Source organism: Labrus mixtus, chromosome 13 (assembly GCF_963584025.1).
Source record: "Labrus mixtus chromosome 13, fLabMix1.1, whole genome shotgun sequence".
Classification (NCBI taxonomy): domain Eukaryota; kingdom Metazoa; phylum Chordata; class Actinopteri; order Labriformes; family Labridae; genus Labrus; species Labrus mixtus.
Window position 1 is genome coordinate 22712165 of NC_083624.1, and position 9051 is coordinate 22721215.

Below are 9051 nucleotides of genomic sequence, written 5' to 3' on the forward strand. Positions count from 1 at the left end.
GGACATTTCACTCTAATGTTTTGAATTTAGACTGAAATGCTACGTGTCAGTTACATATTGCTCCTTCAAAAAATGCTCAAAATAAAAGGGGCTCCACAATGCTTGGTTTTGCCTCTGCATCCTATACTTACAGTACAACTGTACAAATAACTTTAACTTCACATATCTGGGATATATGCCATTATGTGGTATTCTACACCTTAGAGAGCAAAGACACTAACAACGATAAAGCGGTCCTACTTTACAAAAACAATTATGCTTACTCACATGCTATCTTGCCACTAAAGTGAGGCAGTGAATCACCTCTGATGAGCCGTGCAACGTGAAGTGCACAACCATTGCTACCTGCCTATGGTTTATAAACATCAGGCGTCATGCCTGAGAGTGGTCAAAATGCATTCAGTGATTGGATGGCAAGCTTTATATGCAGGTCTGAGCAGTATTTATTCTTATTAAACTGATGCATTTCAAGTTGTCAATCCATTGCCTGTTTACTATAAGCTACAAAGGTGTCTATAATTTCATGATGTACATGTAAATGTACATTTTTTTTACATTTATCTGCAGCAACTTCTCAACCTAGAAATCCCGATTGAGTTGTGTTGAGTTATGAGATGGTTTGCACCCTGACGCAACATGCTGAGAGGTCTGAAGTTTGTACAATGTCAGAAATATCCATGGCTTATTCATGTTGTGTGTAATTTAAGATTAATTACTAATTTTATCTTTCATTATATATAGATTAGAGAATAATGTGATTCTAAATCTATTCCTATTCCTTAAAGAAACAGTGACCGATTGTTTTTTAAAGGATCTTGATTCCGAGTCACAATTTAGATCATACACATTAATTTTACTAATGCTACTACAGAACTTTCTAATTCTTTGAATTAGTTATTTCATACGAACATATCACTATTATCCAGGTAGTGAAGGAGGTTTTACATAAAATAAAGGTTGAAATTTGTACACATTTCCATTAGGCATGTATATTTTACAGTAGAGAAATCTGCATAGTTTATTAATGCAAACCAGGAATGTATAGTGGCAGCATGAGGTAGAAAACAAAAGGTCACCGCCACATGACAGTGTACACACTCACACTGAGTGAGGGAATGACAATGCACACTTAAACATGCATGCACACACACACACACACACACACACACACACACACACACACACACACACACACACACACACACACACACACACACACACACACACACATGCACACACACACATGCACACACACACACACACACACACACACACATACATGCACCCACCATGCATCTGGGGCCTACATTCCTTTAGTGCAGAAGTGTAAGAGTAGTAGATCTTGTATCGTAGCAATGGGTTCACACCTCTTATCATACACCAACCTGCCATGGCTAGAGACAGATCATAGTGCAGATAAGTGAGTCTCCATTATTTTTTGTACCAAATGGTTGGGGACATGTTGTGAAAAATCCACTTTTACAGTGTTTTTTAACATATTTGTAACCTGAGTATCTACCGACACACAAAATGTGAAATAAACCCATCCAGTCCTTTGTTTGTGGTCTGCATAAGTCTTACAACACAGAGAAAAGTGCTCTTTTCAAATTTTCTATCCTTGTGATGTCACAGTGGGATTCTGGTTAAAATACCCTCCCCTCCACTGGTATCTCCACCCATTGATGAGAGCTGTCAATAATGGGTGACCCGCTCACCAGAGCAACCACGCCCCCCGTTTTGATGAAAACAAGCCCTGAGAATGTCATTTAGGACAGTTATCATATCCAAATAATTTGTTTTTAAAACCACTAACATAGAATTGCAACAATTCTCTGTGTGTTTCTCTCATATATTTTTTAGGAGAGGTTGGACTGTCCCAGACTCAAGTGATATTTAAAAAATAAAAAATAGTTGTGACAAAAGTAATAGGACAAATAACATATTGTTCCTTTAAATTCAGTTTATGAACTACTACATATCAAACACGACTGTTGCGATTCAGAGAGAGCGAGAGATGTTGACTGGAAATGCCTTGGGGAAAAGAAGGCTGATCATTTTTCAAACTTACGTTTTCCGCAGGACAAGGCTGTGAGGGGGAAGAGGGAACAAAAAAAAAAAGAATCACAATAAAAAATGTAAATACACAGTGAAATTAATTAAAAGATGTTGAGTCTGATTTTATCTGACAGGGAAGTAATTTGTCTTTCTTTGGTTGCCTGTGGACAACAGCTTTGTGGGCATGTGTGTAGTTGATTTGTAATTGCTTTGTGCCAATGGGACACTTTTTCAGTGACTGTAGTGTGAGCATTTCTGATTTTGCACAGATTTCCTGGGATTTTCAAAGTTGGATGTGTTGGCGTAAGCATGCTGTCACAGCTACCCTTCCTTGGAGATTTTGAAGCACATTTCTTTAAAAATTGATACCTAAAAATAGTTTAAAAAAATATATTTGACGTGTGAATTCACATTGTATTGGCTGTGGCTCAGTTCGTAGAGTCGGCCACCTCTCAACCGGAAGGTTGGGGGTTCCATCCCCAGCTCCTGCAGCCACATCTCCGATGTGTCCTTGGGCAAGACCCTTAACCCTACGTCGCTCCCGCTGCTTCGTCAGCGGCTTATGAATGTGTATGAATTCGGATTAGTTTCTTCTGATACTTCTGAAATGAGATATACAAACTAGTTATGTTATTCAGAATATGTTCATGATCAATTAAAAAACACTGTGAAATGGCAAATGGTTTTGGTCCTCTGACCAGAAAAGTGCTAATAACTTTACTTCAATTGTGGGGCGCCGGTTAAGCTCAGTCAGTAGAGCAGGCGCCGATGTTGCATGTTCAACTTCCTCAGCCCTTTGCTGCCTGTCTACTCCACTCTCTCTTACCCACATTGTCTCTCTCTATTCAGCTGTCCAATGAATACAGGAAGAAACAAAAATATCTTTAAAAAGGTACCGCCACATTTACCCTTTCACACACACATACATTTACTCACAAATGGCATTTCTTTCAGGGGTCATTTGGAGTCCTGCCCAAGGACACTTGGACTCATGGACTGCAGGACTCGATGTTAAACTGCAGATCTTCACATAAGTAGACTACCATGTAAAAGTCTGAGCCATGCACAGCCCCTAAAAGGTTTTTCTTTCCTTCAATCACAATGCTTAGCTAAGAACTGCATTTAATCATTAACCTCTGTAAACAGGTAAAGTTACAATTTTAACTAAAAAGAGAATAATCTTTCAAAAATAAGAAACCATTCCAGGGTTGTGGGCTGTGGGGTCACTGCCTCTGATAATAGGGGATTAATCTGCCCAATTATAAACCAAGCTCTCCCTAATGTGCACAAAGGAAACTTTTCAGGTATGTCAGGCCATCTTATTATTGCAGAAAACATCTTTAAAGTAGTGGAACCTTCTGACTCAAGTCTTGTTGTGATTAGTATAGAGGACTGCAGCATGACAGCTGTAGCTCAAGTAGAGCTGGGTATTGTCCACAACCTCACAATTCAAATCGATTTCAATTCTTTGGGTCATGATTCGATTAAATTATGATTCGATATTGATCAATATGCTTCAATATCGATTTATCAAATACATACAGAAGACAGGAATACCCAGATAACTCATCACAGTATCTTCTGATATTTGTTAAATAATTATGTGTGCATCGTTTGTATAGGTTTAGAACAAACTGACTCAAAAATATATTTTATCGTTGCGTTATTCTTGAAGTACTGTATGATCTAAAGTGCACATTTGTGTGTTGACTTGATTGAGTAAATGTGGTCAGATCAGTTTTCTCTGATTTTATTTCAGGTTCTCGCCCAATTTAACCTTTCTCAGACTCTGCCTGCAGCTCTCAAACAAAGCAGTTGAACAGAGAGAGGTGGTGGACTAAGAGCAATAGATTTCCCCTGCTTGACCTGTTTGGGTGCCTTGACATTCCTCTCAGTTCAAGCTTTAATCCCCTGGCCCTCCTCTACATCCATCTACCATGCATCTTTAGCCTAAAGAAGCCCTTGGCTTTTGAATATGTGAAGGGCTAAATGAGAGTGGGATGTCATGTGGGAGGATCACAAAGGTTCTCCAAAGCTACTTGGTCTAAAAGGAGGCAAAAAACCCTGCAAAGAGGAGGTCAAGAAAGGAGCATGGCCTTTTAGTCAGAAGCTGGATGGTTGTGTGAACTAACACAATATTCTTTTTATGCTACAAAAAATCTGAGTGCCAAGGGAAATGACTCTTTGCATGATATCAAGACAATATGCTTCTAGCTACAAAACAACACAATGGGATGTTAGTGAAAACAGTGAAGCATTCATCAGCTCCTCTTTTGATGTGGTGATAATACCTGTAAAAAAAACCTACACAGCAAATCAGTACAGTACAGTACAGTATAGCGGTTAAATCAGTGAGGGAACTCTAGTGTCTGCCAATGGCCATACACTTATTGTCATATGAAAGCAGAACTACTCTCTTAAACAAGGTGGATATATAATGACGACTATCAGCCTTGCTTTGATCATGTCTTATGCTTTCTTATAAGACAGCTATCTCATTTGTTCCTTGTCCTCACATAACTGCATTAATGTAAAGATGGGCTGAAGCACGACCGAAGTCCATTTTGAGGCATAAAAAGGAGAAAATAAAAACCACACAGTCTCTCCCCATTACCTATGTCTGTTTGTCCAAAAAAAGGCGGTCTGCTCTTCATCCTGTGAGAGGGAGCCGTCTCAGGGCCTCTTATTTTTTCTCTCTTAGCTAAGTGGAGAAGGAAAAGCACTCAATAAAGAAGAGATCTCCACCAAGGCCATAAAATGTCCCCAGTCACCCGCTTCACAGTCAACGTTTTGCCGTATAGATTGTGGTCTAGCTAAGGTCAACGCAGACAACAGTCACATGGTCTGCAAATCAATAGGACTGATTGGCTCCATGAGCTGCGAATTTCATGTTTTTGGATAATGTTAAAATTAAAGTTAAATTTTTCTCTTTTGGTGAGTTTTTCCCTTGACTGCCCCTGCAACCTCTGTCTTGCATCAAGCAAGAAAGCCAGAAAGGACTGCAACAACCATCCGAAGCTTGAATTTCTTGTATTTTACTGAAGTCATACAGGGTGCAAGGCAGAAGTGTATAAAAAATACATTGAGCAGAACATGTATCAAGAAGTGTCAATCTCGCCTGTCTGTCATACCCTTATTGTAGTCGTTAGTTGAAATTTGACCAGGAATATATAGTGTCAGTTGAATAATCCACTGTGTTGGTAATGAGGATGGTTCCTCTACCTTATTACTGACTGAGGGTAAGGCTACTTCAAGTCCAAATAGAACATTGAGATGTGTCATTTTAATGTGTGAAAGGACACAATTATGCATCCACTGTTTGCCAACAAAGCACTGTCATCAAGCCTTTATGTTACACATGAAAAGAGCAACATAATTGCAATGGAGAGTTGACTTCATCAATGGAGCCTGCTCGCTTAAGACTGCTGCTTAATTAAAATGCAGTGTTGCCCACAATTGGTCTCATTTATCACTCTGCTCACATGTTATTAGTGTTTTCTATGAGTGGAAGTCATTTAGAAATTTCACTTCATTGCAATTAACTCCCTAGACAGGAGGAAATGCTAGTTCGCCAGCTGTGTCCTTGATAAATCTTCAATGTGATAGGAGGATGCTCTTACACATGTAACTACTACATCACAAAAAGTTCCTCTTTTCCATATTTAGACAAACACTATGCTTGATGTTTCCAACTTTGTACGGAGAGTTAAAATGAATACTAGATTTATAAAACATGTTTGAAGAAACACATTTCTAAAGCTTGGTCTGTTATTTGATCCAAGCTGGTCCATACACTGCATGTGGCGGTAGATAGAATACTGGGAAAACTCCTGGTGATCTCTGAGAATAACTTCAAACCCCCTAGACATGATGTAAGCCAATTTAACAGCAGGTCAGTTCTGCCAGGTAATATAAAGGTCCACAATTCATCTGTCTTTACCAGAACAGCGCAGCTCAAAAGTCCCATTGACTTGAGCTTGTAACAGAGATTGGCTCCTGTGCCCCCCCCCCCCCCTGAAGATATATATTCAGTTATCAAAATGCATCTTTCATTGGAAGTGAAGGGAAATGTAAATGAGTTCTAATGAAGTTTCCCATTTAAAATGCCAACATAGTTTGTATAGGAGCATCCATATGTGAAAATTGCCTTGCCGAACAAAGCGATTGATAAACACTAAATGCTAAGTAGGTCATATTATTATATTATTATTATGGCAATCAAGTGCCTATATATCACAAGCAGTATGCAAATGACCAATGAGAGATTGCCTTATTAATCTTAATGTGCATCTTGTCAACCACAACCTATAGTGAAATGCTGGACAGTTTTTGTCTTCAATGAGCTTAAAATGACAATATTTTAATTAAGTAGCTTGTGCAAATCGTTCATGGCCACATATTAAATGCTAATGTGTAAAATAAATCATTCAAATGAAATGGATTTGAGGTATTTTTATGTATTTAAAGAGACTACTTATTCACTCAGGGCTTTGTTTTGACTGCTGTTGACTGGTTTTATATGTTTTCTCTTGAGTCATGTCAAAGTAGAAGTAAATATTGAACCCTGAAACAACAATGAACAGCCTAGACGTTAAGAGCCTGATTTTAAGAACAGTCAAATATGTAACAAAACTAGTGCCCACATATAATTCAAGACTCTGGTCTGATGCAGTCATAGCCAGTGTTGTGCCTAAATGTGCTGATATTTTTGGTGAACCGCGTACTAAGTGGCTCAGTTTGCGACCCATGAATGAAAACAGGAGCATAGTTCACTCTAGAGACAGTGCTCAGGTTCAGAGGTACATAGAGTTGGCTAGCACTGTCTACCGAAGACCGATCTGCGGCACATGGCATGCATGCCACATGGACATGATATGCCTTTTTTGCGTACAAACCTGATGTGTTTTTATTTCAATTTCACACAGTGCTTTTCTGGGACTTTTATTTTGTGACTAATGTCTTGCAAAGCTGTTAAGCGCTTTCTCAGCGCTGATAAAACTAAATGTAATCATAAAAAATGTGGCTGTAGGTACACTGTTTTACATTTAAAAACACCAGGTTGAAGGGATATTAGTTCTCCCTCTCCATTTTTTTCTATGTAGAGATTGTTTTCCAAAAGCTGTAAAGCAACTGAAACCATCTCTGAATAGCAAACAGCCTGATAAGTAAAGAGTGATTAATATGTAAATTATTAACATGTACTTGTTAAGATTTACAGTTAAGGAAACGCCTCTTCACTCTTTCCTGTATGAAACCAATCTTCATGATATTTATAAGACCAAGAATATTTAAATCTTTAAAGCTTGTGGCCTTAATTTGGATAAAACTTGTGAGTGAATGATGACTACAAGAAGGGTTTAAATGAGGATTTACTGGAAAAGAGTACAAGTGTAGTTTAAAAAATTAAGACAGGAACTAATTCAGTTTTTGGACTGTGAACTTGATCTAAAAATTGTGATTTAAGTTCTTTGTGAACTGAACTTTGAGCTGCCTCTTTTTAAATGTGAACCTGCACAAAACTGATCAAATCATATTATTAAAAGCATACACTAAAATGGCATAGTCAATGCATAAATCTTTGTAAAATCAATATATACTATATATTTTTTGGCCTTATTTGCCTTCATTGGATAGGACAGCTGGAGAGAGACAGGAAGTGCTGGGAGGAGAGAGTCACTTATGACATGCAGCAAAGGGCCAGGGCCGGACTCGAACCCACGGCCGCTGCGACGTGGACTACAGCCTCCGTTCATGGGGCGTGCAACGTAACCACTCGGCTACCGGCGCCCCTGTAAAATCAATACCACTGAAATGAGAAGAAATGAGTGAAAATGTCCACAGATGTTGACAAAGTTTGTCTTTGGGAGTTATACATAGTTAATAAATCAGAATTTATTGATATATGTATATTATATAGTAATTCTAATAATGTAATTGTCATCTTTTTTAGGCCTACTGATAATATTGTATAGCCAGGTCTGATCATTTCCAGGTCTACAAACTTAAACATGTTGGATAATTTATTACAGTTTGGCAGAGAAAATTCCTTAGCCTCTTGATTGTCTGTGCTGATTCTATTTAAATCAAGTAATGTAATATGCTGTTGTGACAGGGCTCTAAAACACAACTTAATGAGCCCTCCCCTTAAACTTGAGTCTTCTGTGTATGGGTTATCCTTTATATGTACAGGTGTATCTGCGTAATTATGCAAATAAATGATCACCTGCCTACATTTGCATATAAAGGTGAAATAGTAACAATAACAATATCAGGGTGCACAGGGCTGTGCTGAAAGTGTAAGAAACTATATTCAGTGGGAATGAGAGGTTTTTACTACTGGGATGTCTACATGCTGTCTGTTATGATGCTTTTTGTTTGTGGGTGTGTATTCCTGGAGAGATCGTAGCCTCTAGAGACAGACAGCCTGTGAAGAGAATCCAATATGTTGCTCTGTAATGAAAGCTCTCAAGGGGGATCGCAACACTGCTTAGTGGGCTTTGTACAGTCCATTCAATCACAGGCTGCCAACATGCTGGGATTTAGGAGCAGCCGCCCTCACGACTGGGTCTCTGGGAAAAAGAGATAGCTATGCCAGAACAGTGGGAACAAAAAAACAAAACAGGTTTTAAAACTTTAGTTTCACACTTTTTTGCAATCTGTAACCAAATGTATGACTGCGTCAGGTTGTAGTTGGCTATTTGATTGTTCCGAACAACTGTTAACAAGAAGTAGACATGTTTAAACCCCATTGTTTCTTTTCACATACCTGTGAGCTTCTGCATGGGATGATACTGAGTACCAATCTTATACCATGTGTGACATAAAAAATAGAGTTTGTATACCATTAGCCCTTTGTGTACGTAATGTTATTTCTATAATTTTGCATTGTTTTGCATGGATGTTTGACCCATCTGTCTTGTTTCTGCATCTGAACTTTGGAGAAAATCAAACTTTAAACTCCAAGTCGAGTTTTTGAGTGTTTTCCGGACTAAGTTA